The sequence below is a fragment of the Telmatherina bonti genome, assembly GCF_933228915.1.
Source record: "Telmatherina bonti genome assembly, chromosome: 18".
Classification (NCBI taxonomy): domain Eukaryota; kingdom Metazoa; phylum Chordata; class Actinopteri; order Atheriniformes; family Telmatherinidae; genus Telmatherina; species Telmatherina bonti.
In genome coordinates this window covers 10,065,481-10,083,925 of record NC_136616.1, presented here as the reverse complement: position 1 = coordinate 10,083,925, position 18,445 = coordinate 10,065,481, and positions in this window count along the sequence as shown.

Below are 18,445 nucleotides of genomic sequence, written 5' to 3'. Positions count from 1 at the left end.
TTTTATCAACCTAGATGTCGACTGAAATAATGTTAATAAGGTGCTCGCTGATTGATCGCTGGAAGTCCGGAGTCAGAAAGGGGGCTAGGCCAGTAGCCTCCATGCTAAAAACATTAGCGGCTAGTGATAGCAGCTAACCCGACAGCAGCAGCTTTCTGAATTCAGTATTAATGTTTAAACCAGACTCTGAGCCTGAGAGAGAAGATGCTGAGATGGTGGAAGGAGCACGTTTACAACAAACGGTAACTGAATGGTAAAGCCGTCATTTTTAATGTCTGCTCGCCTTGCCTGTTCAGATAGCATTTTGACAACGAGGCATGTCGTTTGTGTTAATACGTCTCAGTTTTATTCTGTGTTGGACCATTTTTTCAACAATATATGTAATTTTTAAAGAAATCTGAAGTTACAGTAAAAAATTAAACGGATGTTGACTGAACCGTTCAGTGTCCAGCTGCCGTTCGGTCTGCACCGATAAGCACACACATTTTAACCATACGGAATTTCACAAAGCTGCGCTTTTTATTGAGGTTTTATTTACCATCAAGTGTTTTTCTAAATTAAGTCGTTTATTTACAAAATGCAAGAAATATTTATAAGCAGGATTATGTACATAATCCTGTCGGAGGGAATGAGAGGCAAGTTTCTCTTCAATGCCCAAAAATTCAGAACTAAAGTTAATCTAAATGCAAATAACTGTAAAAGGTGATTATATATGTTCTTGCCATTTCATATTACATATAACAAATAGAAACTTTGCTGCAGTCACTTAGGACAATAGCAATTGAAATAAAGTAAATGCACAACTTTAACATATACACATTTATGCATCTGACTTCTGAATGTAAAATGTAAAGCTGAAGTAAAAAAAATTTTTTTAAAAATACAGCTCTTTAAAGCACAGTATCTTTATTAGTGGTCAGAAATAAAATCAATGCTTATTTTTAATTTAATAAAATAAAAATGATCATTTTCACTCTTAGTTAGTCATTATGTTAACAATGTAGGTGAGTTTTCTGGGTTTTATGTGGACTCTCACGGTTCTGGAGCCGGATGAGCAAGCCTCTGTACTGTCTTCATCTTCCTCCAGACTGAGTTGAGATGTCACCTTCACTGCTGTCGTCTGGGTTCCTTTTCTGCACAGAACCAGATACTGACATCAGAACAAGCAATAAAAGTGCCTCTTAGCTTCCATTAAAAATGTATATTTGATTGTATTTGATTGAATTTATGTTTGATTTGATTTATTCAAATCAAATCAAACTTTATTTGTATAGCACTTTCAGTGCTTAAAAACAATACAAAGTGCTTTCCATTATAAAACAATTTACATCAAAATAGATAAAACACTAACACACATACACCCTTAGTCCCCTTTCACCTACCCACAACCACCCTCACCCATGCCCTATTAGCCCTATAACAGTTAAAAGAAGATGAATGGCCAGGTGCATTTGTACCAGATGTGCACCAGATAAGCAAACAATATTCTCAGGGAGCCTCTACACAAAGGGCTGCCCCCAACCAAGACCACCCAGGCCATCACCATGGGGGCTACCTGGGTGGGGCAGACAGGACCCACGCCACAGCTGTAAGGCTACAGCGCTGGATCCCGACCCACCCGACAGGGACAGCCCCCACAGCAACACCCATGCAGTGAGAGCAAGGGGCAGCCCTTGGTGAAGAGGACCCCAATGAGGAGTGAGCTGGAGTGATAACTAAACAAAAATAATAAAAAAAATTATACTAATATGTAAATAAATATATAAAGTAAAATCAAATTAACTAAAAAGATGTAAATAAATATATAAAATATATAAATAAATCAAATTAACTAAAAAGAAGAATAAATATGGGCTAATATAAGAATGTTAAAACTTAGTTAAAAGCTAAACTAAAAAGGTAGGTCCTGAGCGTTTTTTTTTTAACATTAACAGTCTCTGCAGCCCTGAGGCCGTCAGGCAGGCTGTTCCATAGGCGAGGCCCGTAACACTGAAATGTGGCCTCGCCATATATTTTGGTACAAACTTTAGGTAGAACTAAAAGGCTGGTACCTGAGGACCTCAGGGTCCGCGAGGGCTCATACCTTAAAAACAGGTCAGATAAATTAGAAGGCCCAAGACCATTAAGACATTTATAAACCACTAAAAGAAGCTTGAAATCAATCCTGAAATGCACGGGGAGCCAATGCAGCGACTTTAAAACAGGTGTAATGTGTTCCCGCCCCCTGGTCCTTGTCAGAACTCGTGCTGCCGAGTTCTGCAGTAGTTGTAAACTAGAAATACTCTATTTGGGAAGACCAGAGAGCAGGGCATTACAGTAGTCTAGTCTACTAGAAATAAAAGCATGCATTAGTACCTCCTGCTGGCCAGAGAGAGAAATGGGTGGACTCTGGCGATGTTTTTAAGATGATAAAATCCTGTTTTTGTAACATTTCTGATATGTGGAATAAAATTCAGCTCAGAGTCAAAAATAACACCCAGATTTCGTACACACTGAGAGGATTTAAAACTCTGCAGTTTGCATGAAATGATCTCTCTCTTGTCTTCAGGACCGATTTAAACTTCAGTCTTGTCCTGGTTGAGCTGTAAGAAGTTCTCTGCCATCCATGACTTTATATCTAGATAGAAGTTTAAATAGAGTTTAAAAGGGTGTTAACTGGCTCCAGGTCATCAGGAGACATGACGATGTAAAGCTGTGTATCATCAGCATAGCTATGAAAATCAATGCCGTGTCTCCTGATGATGTCCCCAAGTGGCAACATATACAGGTTAAAAAGTAATGGGCCTAAAATTGATCCTTGGGGAAACCCACATTTTATTGTATGGGTCTTTGAGGAGCATGTATCCATACTTATAAAAAACTGTCGATCTGTGAGATAGGAGTAAAACCATTTTAAAGCAGTACCTGAGAGGTCCACCAGACATCTGAGTCTGTTTAATAAAATCTGGTGGTCTACTGTATCGAAAGCGGCACTGAGATCCAGCAGTACCAGGACTGGTGCTGCTGGAGTATTTGGAGCACTGTGGTTTGTCCTAAAACCAGACTGACACTTTTCTAAGATATTATTCCTGTTTAAAAACTCATTTAGCTGAATAAAAACAACTTTTTCTATCATTTTACTAAGAAACGGCAAGTTGGATACAGGTCTGTAGTTATCAAGAATGTTGAGATCCAGATAACTCTTCTTCAAAAGGGGCTTCACCACCGCTGTTTTAAAGGCGGTGGGGAAGACACCCATCTGAAGAGAATAATTTATTATATATAAAAACTCAGACTCAAAGTAGCCATAAAATGTCTTGAACAGTGATGTGGGTATGGGGTCTAAAAGGCAGGTTGTTGGGTTCAACTGGGAGAAAACTCGACCAAGCATCTTTGTATCAATCAGGACAAAACTCTCCAGCTTCTCCTCGGGTAAAAACAATGATTCAGATCTGTTAAAACCAACACTGCATTTAGATAAAAGACTGGATCTGATAGCATTGATCTTACTTCTGAAGTGGTCTGCAAAGTCCTCACATGCTGTTTGTGATGGTTGCATGGAGGACTTATCAAAACCAGTGTTTATTAAAATATCAATGGTTTTAAAAAGGAACTTTGGATTACTTTTGTTGACAGTTATGAGTTATGAGAAGTGATCAGTTCTTGCCTGTTTTATTGTGTTATAATAGATTCTTAGGTGATCACGCAGAATTTCACAGTGCACTACAAGTTTAGTTTTTCTCCATCTTCTTTCTGCTCCCCTGCAGTTTTGTTTCAGCTCTTTTGTTTCTTCAGTTCTCCATGGTGGCTTCAATTTGGTTTTTACGGTTTTTAATACAAGTGGAGCTGCTGTATCAATTGCTGATTTTGATCTATTATTAAACTGATTAACAACTGAATCGCAGGAAGCAGGTAAGACCTCAGAAGGTGTTTGTTATAAGATTTCAATAAAATTCTCAGCCACTTCAGAAGTAATATATCATTTCCTCACAGTTCTCATTGGGGCCCTCTGCTGGTTAAAACTGGTGACGTTAAAAAACACACAGTAGTGGTCTGATATGGCTAAATCCACGACAGAGGACACACTAACTGACAAGCCATAACTAATAATTAAATCCAATGTATGTCCTCGGTTGTGAGTCGGCTGTTTACTATGTTGTGTAAAGTTAAAACAATCTAATAGACTTAAAAACCCTTTTGCATTGAATCAGAGGGATTGTCCATGTGTATGTTAAAATCACCAGATATGATGATAAAATTGTAGGCGGCATGTATTGCTGATAAAAGTTTGGAAAATTCACAGATAAAAGCAGCATCACGTGTGGGTGGTCTGTAAACAGTGATGAGGATTGGGGGACTGTTAAAAACAAAAGCATTATGCTCAAAGGTGGTGTACTGATCTGAAAGTATTTGTCTGTTATTTAGGAGCTTATTTGTTATTGATGCAGTACTACCACCTTTCCCGTTATTTCTAAAGGAGAATAAAAAATTAAAATTTGGTGGTGAGGAAAAGTTGGGGAAATCCCTTGATCCGACGGGTGGACCTGCAAGACTGCGTAGGCTACAAAGTGTTCTACGCCTTCTGCACACACCAAAGTGCTCTTAATTGCCAGTAAAATAAGACGGGCCATCAAGTGTACCAAAATCACCCACTGTGCTTCAGTTTATACTGAAGCGCAATGTTTACTTGCCATGTTTATACTGATACCATGCTTCCATAAAAAAAACAAAAAAAACCACGTTTTTTTAAATGACAGAACATGGTGCTTGTGTTGCACCCTTAAAAGAGACAGGACTCCGTGTCAATTTTGGCAACTTTATTCACCCCGGGCTGCGTGGATCTTTTCAATCCCAGGGATTCTTTTGAGGCAGCCAGGACATGCAACATGACCACATTACACTTAGCAACCACAGACATGCGTCGCACACCCACTATGCGCAGGCTGATGACGTACTTTTTGTCCACCAGTCCAACATGTCCCAACAGTAGTAATAATAACTGAACAAAACAAGAGCTTCTCACATGACATGAAGAAAAAAAAACAAAAATAAAATGTCCATAACACTTCTGACTGACATCTGAATTAGATGTTAATAATGCCTTATTTCCAGGCTGCAACACCCTCCCCCACAAAAAAAAATAAAATGATGTCCATCATTTCCATAACTTTTCTGTGAACATTATAAACAACAGATTGACAACATAGCGAATTTAAGGTAAGTAAACAGGTAAGAATTGGGCCAAGAGTTAACTTAGACTAAACATGACCAGAAAAACAAAAATCCTAAATTGGGTTGTCTTTTCCCATGTCAGCATCCATTTGCTATTTCTCTCTCTGAGATCTCCTTATGGCGATAATACAAGACTGTCATTAAGTCCATACGTATTGAAGGGTGATTAATCCATAGAAGTATTGGTGGGCCCCCCAAATCTTCAAAATGGGACAAGGAAATTACCGTTTACACCCAGTACTATGTTATTACACATTTCAAAGCCATGCATTATTTTGATATCCTTATCAATACATTAATCTGATTTCTGTGCCTGGATAGTACCCCATATCTGCACTTATCTGTACTATAATTACTTTCCAGATTTTCAACATTTTAACAGTAAGGTACTGTATTAATGACGTTAACACTATCCCATCAACTGTTTACTTTACCTATATTCCTTCAATATCCGCTATAATGAAAAAGGATACAAAGAGGATGATGATCTGGAGGAAGGGTCGTGGCTGACTTCAGAATATCCCCTGACTCTGGCCGCGCAGCTCTTCAACAGTTGAAAAGTTGGCTGACCCAGCTGATCATATGTGTAGATTCTTTTGGGCTGCCTGACCCTTGCTGATCTCTCTCCTTGTGTTCCAATGTTGTTTTGCAAGTTATCAGATTCAACAGTGACTTCTTCAGCTCCTTCAGTCGCAGAATGTCCTCTTTCCTCTCGCTCTTCCTCAGAATTCTGTTCAGACATGTGTCTCTCCTCAAGCTTTTCTGTGAGTTTCTCATCTCTAGGATGGAATTCCTCTGCATCTGCATTGATAAAAGAGTCAGTTTGCCTTGCTGCTGTCCATATGCCATACTCCTCTTCACTGGAATCCTCTGTATCTGTTTGGTAAGTATCGCAGATCACTTTCTGATGACGCCGTGTTGTCTTCATCACTTTGTCTTCATTAGCTTCCCCTTTTTGTGTGGGCTTACAAACCTTTGACTCATCCACCAAATAGGGGCATGGCAGTAGTAGGTTACGATGTAACACTCGTTCTCTTCCTGCTCCATTTAGTGGTTTGACCACATATACTGGGCTGTCAGGGCCTTTCCTCTCACTGATCACATACACTGTGTCTTCCCAGTAACTACGCAGCTTCCCAGGGCCCCCTCTTGGTGTTAGGTTTCTCACCAGGACATGGTCACCTGGTTTAAGGGCGGAGCTCCATATACGCTGATTGTAGTTTTGTTGCCCTCTTTTTGCGCTTTTTCTCATGTTTGACCTTGCAATGACGTAAGCTTCTTGCATAGTCTCCTTCCATTTCTCTGCATAGCCTGAATGTGACTGGTTCCCCTCCTTTCCCCTCTTAGGGAATAGGAGGTCCACTGGCAGGATTGGCTCGTGACCAAAGAGAAGGAAGAATGGAGAAAAGCCAGTGGATTCGTGTACGGTTGAGTTGTAGGCATGGACCACTTTACTGAGATGTTATTTCCACCTTGACTTCTGAATCTCTTCCAGTGTGCGTAACATACCTAGCAGTGTTCTGTTGAAGCGTTCTGCAGGGTTTGCTTGTGGATGGTAAGGGGACGTGTGAGATGGGCGGATACCACAGTAACTTTGCAGCTTTTGGAAGAGGCGATTTTCGAACTCTTTTCCCTGATCGTGATGGATCCTTGACGGGAAACCAAACCGCATGATGAAATCATCAAAGAGCCTTTTTGATGCCGTTTTCCCCGACTTATCTTTTGTGGCATAGGCTTGTGCATATTTGGTGAAATGATCCACCACAACGAGTATGTACTCTTCCCCCCCACTACATTTTTCCAGATGCAAGTCGTCAATAGAGATCATTTCAAATGGTGCAGATGTTTCAATATTTTGAATTGGGGTCCGAGTTATTCGGTTGGGTTTCTTTCTCTTTATGCAGCGGCACACTTGGGTAACATGGTGCTCAATCTCCTCCCTCATCTTGGGCCAGTAGAAACGTCCTCTGGCAAGAGCAATAGTTCGGTCTGCTCCTAAATGTCCCATTTCCTCATGCAGATGTTTGTATGTGATAGGTTTCAGGGATTCAGGGACAACCAGCTGTGCTCTTGTTGCAGTTTCTCTTCTCAGGATTCCATCTTCATCAATATGCAGACGGGGCCACTCTCTTAGGAGCCGTCTAACAGCTTCAGTCTCTGACAATCTGTTTTTATATTTTATGCAGGACTGTGTTCTTTTGAGGACCAAAATTCTGCTCACTGTCGGGTCTGCATTCTGGGCGGTTTGTATGTCCTTTACTGAGATGGGCTGAATTGACTCTGAAACATTGTCCTCCTGTGGAAGCGCATCTGTATTACAGGTGACAGCTGAGATCCAGTTTATTTCTCCAGTGTTTTCAGCCTCCAAAGCTTTTCCGATGGATTCAATGACATCCTGCTGACACTCATTCTTGAATGATTTTGTCAATGGGTCTCGGTCTGCGGGACAAGAAATCTGCATCACCATTTGCCAATCCTGGTCTGTACTTAATCGTAAATCTGAAATCTGACAGCTCAGCGACCCAGCGATGTCCTGTGGCATTGAGTTTGGCTGATTTTGTGACATATGTTAGTGGATTGTTGTCACTGTACACAACAAAATGAGGTGCATGAAACAGATAGTCCCGAAAGCACTCTGTTATTGCCCACTTTAGAGCGAGAAATTCCAACTTGCCAGAATGTAACTTGTAATTTCTCTCTGCGGCTGTCAGTGTCCTAGATCCATAGGCAATAACTCTGAGAACTCCATCTTGTCGCTGGTATAAAACTGCACCTAGGCCTTCTTCCGAGGCATCTACATGCAGTACAAAAGGCTTGTCCAAGTCTGGGTATGCCATGATCGGCGGATTTGTGAGATGATCCACTATTTTTTCCAGTGTTTCTTGATGGATCTCTGTCCACTGAACTGGCTGTGATGATAGCAGCTGATTGGATTGTTTGCCGCTTCTCTTTTTCTTTTGATTGCCCTTTAACTCTGACTTGGGCTTTGCCAACAGTTTGTAGAGTGGTGCAGCAATTCTAGAGAAGTCTGGAATGTAAGCTCTGTAGTAACCTAAGAAGCCCATCAACTTCCTCACTTCTTGGACAGTAGTTGGTATCTCACGTCTGAGGGCTTCCACTGTTTCCACTTCTTTAGGGTTCATTTTGTATCCATCAGCAGAAATTATCCTGCCGACATAACAGACCTCACGCTTGAAAAAGTCACATTTTTTTGGTCTTAGCGTAATGCCACACTGTCTTTGTTGCTGCAGTACCTGTCTCACAGCTTGTATGTGTTGTTCAAAACTGTTGCTGAACACCAGCACATCATCCAAGTAGGGAACGCAGACTTCATCTCTGAGGTCTCCCAGGCATCCTTCCATGTAGCGCTGAAAAGTAGCAAGTGCATTGGTGAGTCCAAATGGGATTCTAACCCATTCATAAAGTCCCCATGGTGTTATAAATGCAGTGCAGTGCCTGCTTTTCTTGCCCACAAAGCCCTGGTGATAAGCTTTTCCCTGGTCCAGAAGTGTGAACCAGGAATTGCCTCCAAGGTTGTCCAGAATCTCTTGTATTCTGGGGATTGGATGACGATCAGGTACTGTTTTTTCATTCAGCCGTCTGTAATCTACACACAAACGAAGACTCCCATCTTTTTTTCTGACACATACCACAGGTGATGAATATGAGGAGCAAGATTTCTGGATCCAGCCTCGGCTGAGCAAATCCTGTATATGTGCTTTTACTTCCTGGTAGAGATGTCTGGGAATTGCGTTGTATGTTTTCTGTACTGGGACATTATCTTTGAGATGTATGTCCAACTCTAAATCTCGGATCAGTCCTGTGTCCCACTCATCCTTTGCAAATACATCACACTCATCTCTGAGCATCTTTTGTACCTGCAACTGTTGTTCCTCTGACAGATGACTCAGGTCCACAGGTGGGTCCCACGGCTCATCCTGTGGCAGATTGCTTGGATGGTCTGTTTCAGGTAGAGTTCTGCTGTGTGGTGACAAGTGTTCGTGGCCCTCCAGTGGCATTGTCTCTAGTGGGTAGACTGCAGCAACACCATATAACCAGCCTAATGTTGTGCGGCCACAGAGGGTGATATCATAGTCTGCTGAGTTTTCCACAGTCACTGCTATTTTCACATCATCCTGCTGTGGCACCTGAATTAACTGGTCTCTGATTATTAGCCCTGCTGGCCATGGTGCTTCTTGATTTGGTTCAAATACTAAATGTGGTCCACTCAGAATCTTTTTGTGCACATGACCACATTCCACCTCTATTGCTTTGTTTTTGGGTATGACTACTGGCCGCCTGCCAAGTTTTGCAACATGAGGACAGTTTTCTTGCTTCTTTTTCAGAACAGATAAGACAGCGCGGGCCGTTTTGTGTCCCACTTCCAATGCAGAGGAAAGTGTTTGCACCATGTGACCAGAAGAGATTTGGTTTCCAGCTGCATCATTTGTCAGGGCCAATTCTTCTATTACATTAAACCCGATGATTGGACATTCACGGTCACTGTTAGCCACCAGGATTGGAACCAGAACTGGTTTATCACTCACTCCAGTCAGACCATTTTGGGACAGCGTAAATTCAATTCCGATCCATCCCTCATATGGAATAGCTGTTCCATTTGCAGCTGAGAGGTCTAATGCACCTTCTTCAAGCAGCTCTTTTACTGGTCTCACTTCCATATCTGGCAGGTAAGTTCTTTTCCAGTATGCTCCCACAATTGATACCTGTCACCCTGTGTCCCACAGTACGGTGGTGTCAACACCGCCAAGGGAAGCTCGGACTAAACATCTCTTCCCTACTAACTTTGCTATTTGTTGCTGCTTACCAGTAAGGGATGCTCTCTGGCGTAACTGGTCCCCAAAGCCCACCTTTTCTTCAGGGTATACCTGGATCTCAATCTTATTGGTCGCAGCAGCAACATTCTTAGCGCGACAACCAGCTGCCCAGTGATCTGTGCTGCCACATTTGTAACAGTGGTGGCATTTTCCTTCTTGGTTGGTCAATTGACACTGCAGACATTGCTTGTTTGTTGTTCTCGGTTGTGGTCGAGGCCTCCAGTTTTGCTGTTCACTCATTCTCACTGTTCGGGGTCTTTGATGCTGCTGACGCTGATTAAGATTTGCAATTTGAGAGGAGAGGTTCTGGATAGCCTCACATATTGCTTTGTTACCTTGGTCGACCTTCTCCATCAGCGTGTCTCGTTTCATGGTTCCAGTCTGCTTGTTTTTATTTTTTAGTTCATTTGTACAAGCCTCCTTTCCATGATCAGCATTCTCCTCACCCACTGCTGCAACTTTGACCATTCTCTGTTTTACTGTTGTTGACAACTTGTTCTTTCTTTCCATTTCAAGGCTGTACACAGCGGTCATTCTCTCCAAAAGCAGTTCATCCTTTACTTTTGGGTCCTGCAAGTACGGTTTTAGGTCTGCTCGGATTATGTCATCTTGAAGACCAGTAATGACTGTTTGGAGGAACTGATTTTGAATTAGTTCTGAGCTATACTTCAGTCCAGACTCAACTCTTTCTGATGCAAAAAGAACTTGCTGTCTTAGGTCCATGGCACGCACCAAAAACTGAATTGGAGTTTCTTTGGATTCTTGCACTGCACGCGTAAGGGAGTGGTAAAGTTCTGTTGCATCCTTCTCAATGTAATGTGTCCGTAGTATTTGTTTGAGAGCGTGCAGCGTCAGATCAACCCTACTCTCTAGGTAGCTTTTTAGTTTAGTTCCTGGTACAATGGCTTGAATGACAGCCTCCACAACTTCTCCTTCGTCATATCCCTTTTTTAGTGCTTTTTGGATTTGTCTTTCTAGACTGGCATATCCTAATTTGTCTTTTTGGTTTGGTTCTCCAATCTGTCCCACAATTTTCAGGTCTCTCCTGTAAAGTGGGTGCATAAAGGTGGCGTTTTTGTCAGGAACAGTAACTATTTCTGTCATTTTAGGCACAGAAATTGACTCATTTTCGCCACTTGTGTATCGGGTTGCAGTACCACCATCCTCCACTGGATGGTGCTGGTGCGCTGTTTGTGTATACTGTGGTTGATCAGAGCGCTCGTTTTTGTCTTTAAACTCATTAATCCTGTCATTAAATCCCAGTAACAATGACATGCCATCATCCTCAAGCAATGTCACACTTTCACTTTCCATATACTGCAGGATAAGTCTTCTCAGCTTACGAGGTAAGTCTTTGTCACTCTCACTGACAGTTAGACCGAGTGCTTCACAAGCTTCATTTAACTCCGGTGCCGTCAACGTCAGTAGCTTTTCCTCGATTTCCTCATAGACATGCTCCCATTCCAGCGACATCTGTACTGTTGTAGACATGACGTAAAACTGTTATCTTTGCTGTTTTATCCTACAGAACTTTGTCTTGCACGTTAGCATGTTATGTTAACACCTACGGCACTTGTTTCATGGCGGTCACTCACTTTCTTTGTCCATTTGCCTCGTTGTGGGAGAAATCCAACCGGGCGGAGACACCAAATTTATGTTGCACCCTTAAAAGAGACAGGACTCCGTCTCGATTTTGGCAACTTTATTCACCCCAGGCTGCGTGGATCTTTTCAATCCCAGGGATTCTTTTGAGGCAGCCAGGACATGCAACATGACCACATTACACTTAGCAACCACAGACATGCGTCGCACACCCACTATGCGCAGGCTGATGACGTACTTTTTGTCCACCAGTCCAACATGTCCCAACAGTAGTAATAATAACTGAACAAAACAAGAGCTTCTCACATGACATGAAGAAAAAAATAAAAATAAATAAAATGTCCATAACACTTCTGACATCTGAATTAGATGTTAATAATGCCTTATTTCCAGGCTGCAACACTTGCAATTTTCTTTTTCTTTTTTTTTTTTTCTTTCAATTTACCTGTGTATCTAAATGACAAACATGAGAAGGAGGACTGACTGACAGCTCACGCTGTCAAGCTGACGTTAACTGCAGTGAAAAATATTCCTGGTCAGAAGCATATACAGTTGTCCTCATATAGGCTATCTTCATACCCTCCAATTAAAGAAGGAGAGAAACAGCTGCCTGTGAAATAAGCTAAAATTGACATATGTATATATATATATATATATATATATATATATATATATATATATATATATATATATATATATATATATATATATATATGTTTTTAAGATCAATCAGCACTCTCAAATGTGCATAAGATGCTGACTGATAGCAGAACTTACAAGTTACGGTAACACTTTACAATACGGGTCACAAAATTTGCTTCATTACTCAGGAACTACTGCGGAACAAATAAGGGACCAATAAGGGACTAATGATTCAATAATGATTAACGAAGTTTCGTATTCCCGTCACATCAAATTGATTAGCTATTGATTAGTGGATGATTACATAATGATCGGTTAATCAAAAAAAGACAAAAACCCGATCAGGGACTAATGATTCATTAATGATTACCTAAGCTTTGTATTCCCATCATTCATTGGGGTGAGCTTATGCTTCTATGCACTCCGTTTGAACATTTTTATCATCTTTTATTTGTTTTTCTTGTTTTTTTTCTTGTTTTTGGATTTCATTATGTACAAATAAACTTTCTAAACCAAAAATAATTATCCAGTTCTTCATGTGTTCATATTTGATGAGTACCTTACCTTTTTTCTGGTCCCAGGTTCAGATGTACCAAGTGAAAAACAGAACCAAAATCTCTACCAGTTCCTTTTAAAATATTTTTTTCTCCTGATCGGCAAACACTCAAGTAGAAAGAGGATTTATAATGAGTAGTTAATCATTACTTTACCATTAACTAATCAGTAGCTAAGAGGTATATGAGCACTAATAAGATATCTCATCAAGTTAACAAATTATACACATTTTCTATACCCAAAATGGTGCTTCCTTCTGACAGTAAATGACATCATAATGTTACACTCTTTATTAGTTCAACATAATTTCTCAAACAATCAATTCTAAGTCTAAGAATGTTTCTTTGTATTTGTTGCAATTGAATAAAGACAGCAATTGATCTTACATTTTGAATACTTGGAAAAAAAAAATCAAAGCAAAAAGATTTGTAAAAATAAAGCAACTGTTCTCACATCAACATTTCTTTCTTACATATATTCATGGCACATGTGGATATCGTGTTGCAAACGTCCAAGTGTGCCATCCTTGTGCTCATTTGCCAGCCAGTGTGTCCATTCAATGTAGGACAGATGTTTCTTCAGCATCTCTTCTGTTTGGTTTCCCCGCATTCTCTCACCTGTGACGTGTATGTTGACCAGGCCCGCTCAATGTTTTGGGTGTGTGCTCCTGTGTCTAGGGTAACAAAGGAATGACTGGTTTACAGAAAAATGTACAAATCTGTGGTTGGTCAGTTTGTTCATGCACACACCCTACGTTGGTCAGTTATGATGGTGGATCCCTGGCGAACGTGTTGCCTAATAATTGGGACAGGGCACTGTCAAGATCTCTTTTTAACTAATTTAAGCATGTATAAAGGGCCTGCTGCCCTTTATACCCAGCACCCCAAAGACCTCATTCTCCTCCTCCAGGTCCCTCCAAATCTTCCTCTTCCATACTGAAAAACGTAAATGCAAAGTCATATTACACAAACACAATCACACACACAAACACACACATACACATATATATTGTGATGTCCCCACCACTACTTTAACTTTATCCCAAGCCTTTACAAGTGCTGTTGTAATCAGTGGCAGAGCACACCTGGGTCCAGTGTGCTCTGCCACTCTTTAAAATCTCCACCTAGCCTGAGCTTAGTGTGTCTCCAAGGCTTGGGCTGGGAGATCACCCTAAGCGTGGCACTTTGGTCCTCTTTTAGTTTGTTTTGATTAAAAACAATAGACTTCAGTTTAAAAAATTGGACTTTTCTCCCCAGTAGTTCTTAGGTTGGGCTTTAAAGGGTTAAACGTACAGTCTCACATGCTATGAAGGGGTAATTTCTCACTTTGCGGTGTGTGTGTTGTTTTTTTCTTTCACCAAACGAAAGCTACATTATAATTCTGGAGGGAAACATCTGCATCAGATTTGCCAACAGGATAGAATAACAGAAGCTTTTGGGAGACACTTATTGGGCCTGAAGTTGTGAAGGAGCTTAAGATCAGGAAGACTACGAAGAGTGGTCTTTAATCCCATCTGAGACACGCAAACAGCTGGGTAGTAGTGACGTGATGCAAATGAAAGACTTTGTCACTGATCACCGTGGCATATGAATTCCTAACAACAAATACCTGTATCTGGATGTCCTGCAGCAGATCCTTTTTAGCAGCTTGGAAAATGACGTTGATCTTATTGTGATGGATGCTTCCTCCTCCAGCATCGCTGTAATGGTACAGAGCAGATGGAGTGGACTGCATGGTCACACTCTTCTTTAGCATGGACTGAGTAGACAAAAAGAAGCAGAAAACACACATAAACAGTAAAACCTCATAAATGACTTGTGTGACACCACTCCAAAACATCACTTTCAACACCTGGACTCCTTTTATTTCATCTCTAATAGGATAAGAAGAATGACTCAGAGACCTTCACAGGACTGGGTGGCGTCGTCTCATCTTTAGAAGGCTGAGCTTGTTCACATCCTCTGTTCAGGTCGGCCAACATCTCACCTGCTAAACAAACACACAACGTTATCATTAGCTGCAGCGGCTGCAGAGAAGCTGAGAAGGACCTTGCAGCAGGAGGAATTAAGCAAGTTTTTATTGACTACAGAAATGAAAAATACCTCTACAGAGCTGCTACAAACCATGAGAATGTTTACATATACAAACACATGCATAGTAGAGCTGTATGTACCTGTAGTTGCAGGTGAGCTGGGGAGAGAGGAGGATCTCCTGTATTTTGTTGTGGACATGTCAGAGGGGCTGGACTTCTCTGCTAGTGGTTAGAAAAAAAGAAACAAGTCCAGACAAACGTGACTGGAAAGATGTTTGATGTGGAGGAAATGTCGGTGTTTCTGACCTGCATTGTATTTTTCGGAGCGCCCGTCGTCAGAGTGGCAAGGCTGCCTGTGGAGACCTTTGTGTGGGTGAGCCTCACCCAGAACATTTGCCACTGACACCAAGGAGATGGCCTGACTTTCCTGCTACACACATGCCATCAGTATTTCACTAGAAGTCCATACAGACTCCAGTTAAACTGCTTAAATGGAATAAAGTAATATCATTCTGCAGAGTTCAGCCCACAGCAGTCACATAAGCTCTACATGGCAATGGATGAACTTAATCACATTTTACAAAGACAAATATAAAGACTACAGTTAGAAAGCATGAAGAGAACAAGTTCAGACAAAATACATCTGCTTTTACATTTAGTATGAGGCTTTTCTGGTCAGCTTACCTGTCTCCAACAGGAAATGTTGCACCGAAGAAAAGATTAGACCAACAGCAACCAGTCCAGTTTCACACTTTAAGCACATATTTACAGGAAGAATGCTAAAGAATTTTAACTTTTGTTCTGAATCTTTTCATTTATATTGTGTTAATATATTTATATAATATTATAATCTATAAAGGAGTGAGCTGCTCTCCTGTGAACAGAGTCCTCATCCAGATGCCTTGTGGATCTGTGAGCCAGCTCTCCTTATCCATAAGTCTTAATAAACTTCAGTTGAGTTTTCTCATTAAGACTCATTATTAACTTCTTTTTCCCCCACAACAGTACATTATGATTGGTTATGTGTATTCTGATTGTATTGTATTGTCTTATCCTATCTTATATTATAAATATGATCTTGCACATGTGCATTACCACTTCCAAATCACAGTGAATTCACAAAAATCACTAATATTTCATCACCTTTATCTGGAACTGAAAATCCAGTATTTCACATTATGATGAGAGTAACTTTCTAAGATCTAGAAGTAAAATTTCCATGTGTGTGTAGTAACCCTGACCACCTGAACTACCTCACCTCATCATACAAACTGAAGTCCCATCTATTAGGTAAGAACGATATAAAAGATAAAACCAGCTATGGATTGTAAAAGGTGCTTCAGAGAGCTGTTAATTAAAAAGAAAGGAAACCATGAAGAGGAAGAGACGGTTCACAGACATACAGTGATTACATCCAGGATACTGAGCAAACCATGAACACTGTCTCCTGGCAGCACGTCCTTCACCGCAGCATCAGGACCATCCTGCAGAGAAACAATGTGTCAGGATGATGCCAGTGAGAGCCCAGATGATGCCTGCAACACACTCCATCTATGTTCAGATCAAATCAAATCAAACTTTATTTATGAAGCACTTTTTCTACAATAAAATGCAACACAAAGTGCTTTACATGATATAAAAACACAACAAAGAAAATTCATCCGCCCCTCCCTTCTCACACTCAAACGCATACACACTCATACACACACCCAAACAACATTAATTTTCAACGCTACTCCTAAACATCACGCATACACCTACCTAGTTATTTATAGCTGAGCACAGATGAGCCTGGTAAGGAACACCATGGCAGGAGCCATCTGCACCAGGAGTCGACCAGACCACAGTACCAGGGGCACCGTTAGACATGAAAGGCGCCCCTGCAGTCACAGCCATTATGACACCCAATGCAGAGGGCTCCCTCTGAGGAAACACCGCAAAATATCCTAAAAATGATCAAATACATTAAAAGAAAGATAAAATAAAATAGTAGCAATAATAAAACAATAAATATTTCAAGTAAAAACAATACAATAAAGATTATAAAAGCAGATAAAAAAAAATCCTAATAAGAATTGGGTACAAATAAATAAATGAAATGTCCAGACTAATATAATAAACACTAAGTTAAAAAGATTAGTTTTGAGCCTGCTCTTAAAAGCATTATTGTTCCCTGCAGCCCTCAGGTCCTCCGGCAGGCTGTTCCAGAGACGGGGGCCATAATATTGAAAAAATGCCTTCCCATGGGTACAAGTCCTGACTTTAGGACTGACTAGAAAACCAGCGCCAGAGGACATCAGGGTCCGCGAGGGCTTATAAAGTAAAAGTAGATCAGAAAGATAAGAAGGCCCAAAACCGTTAAGACATTTATAATTTTTCAATCCTGAAACACACGGGAAGCCAATGCAATGACCTAAAAACAGGTGTAATGACATGATTTCAGCAGTTTAATGTGCAGCACAAGACATTTAACAACATGAACACATCCTTGGATACAATGAGGATGTAAATAGCATCAGTATTTTTTTCATTTCAGGCTGTACGAGGACAGTAAGCTTCATCTCTGAACAGCTCTTCAGTGTTTTACTTTCCACCACAGGCAGCTTCCCCTGCAGGTTCAGCGCTTTAACTTCATGGAAACAACAGATCTGATTATCCAAGACTTATGTTTTGTTACCCTGCAGCATCTTAAGTATGAGGAACCACACGACACAACTTTTCTTTTATCCGCCACGTCACTTTGCAGCAACATTTCACGTTACAGCACTATGGGGTAAACTTTGTACCACTCGGGAGCAAATCTGAATTCTTTATATTTCAATATAAATTGTTCAGTTTGTACTTGAACATGCCTGTTTGAATACTTCCTTCAAAAAATTGATTTAAATGACTATTTGATATTAAATCTTTGTTTTTTTTTTATGTGTATTTTAGCAAAATTGAAACTTTTGTATTTGAAACATTTTTTTCTCTAATTAATTTTCCTAGTTCAGTTCCAGTTCTCTCCTTTCAGATTCAGATCTAAAATACAAATTCAGATGGGAAATTTAAACTTTTGTGCTCCTCATCCGGGACCTGACATAAGACAAAGCTACTCGATCGCAGATGGCGTAGCCTAACCTCAGTTTGAGAGACGCATTGCCCGTTATGCTTCTGTAACATTAATATTGAAATGATAAGGTCTGTCATTATCATTTGTATCAATTTATATTTGAATGATCAGCGATGGATGGATGGATGGATGGATGGATGGATAGATGGATAGATGGATGGACGGACGGACGGACGGACGGACGGATGGATGGATGGATGGACAAACGGACGGATGGATGGATGGATGGATGGATGGACAAATGGACGGATGGATGGATGGATGGATAGATGGATGGATGGATGGATGGATGGACAAACGGACAGATGGACGGATGGATGGATGGATGGATAGATGGATGGTTGGACGGACGGACGGATGGATGGATGGATGGATAGATGGATGGACCGACGGATGGATGGACGGACGGATGGATGGACGAACGGATAGATGGATGGATGGACGGACGGATGGATG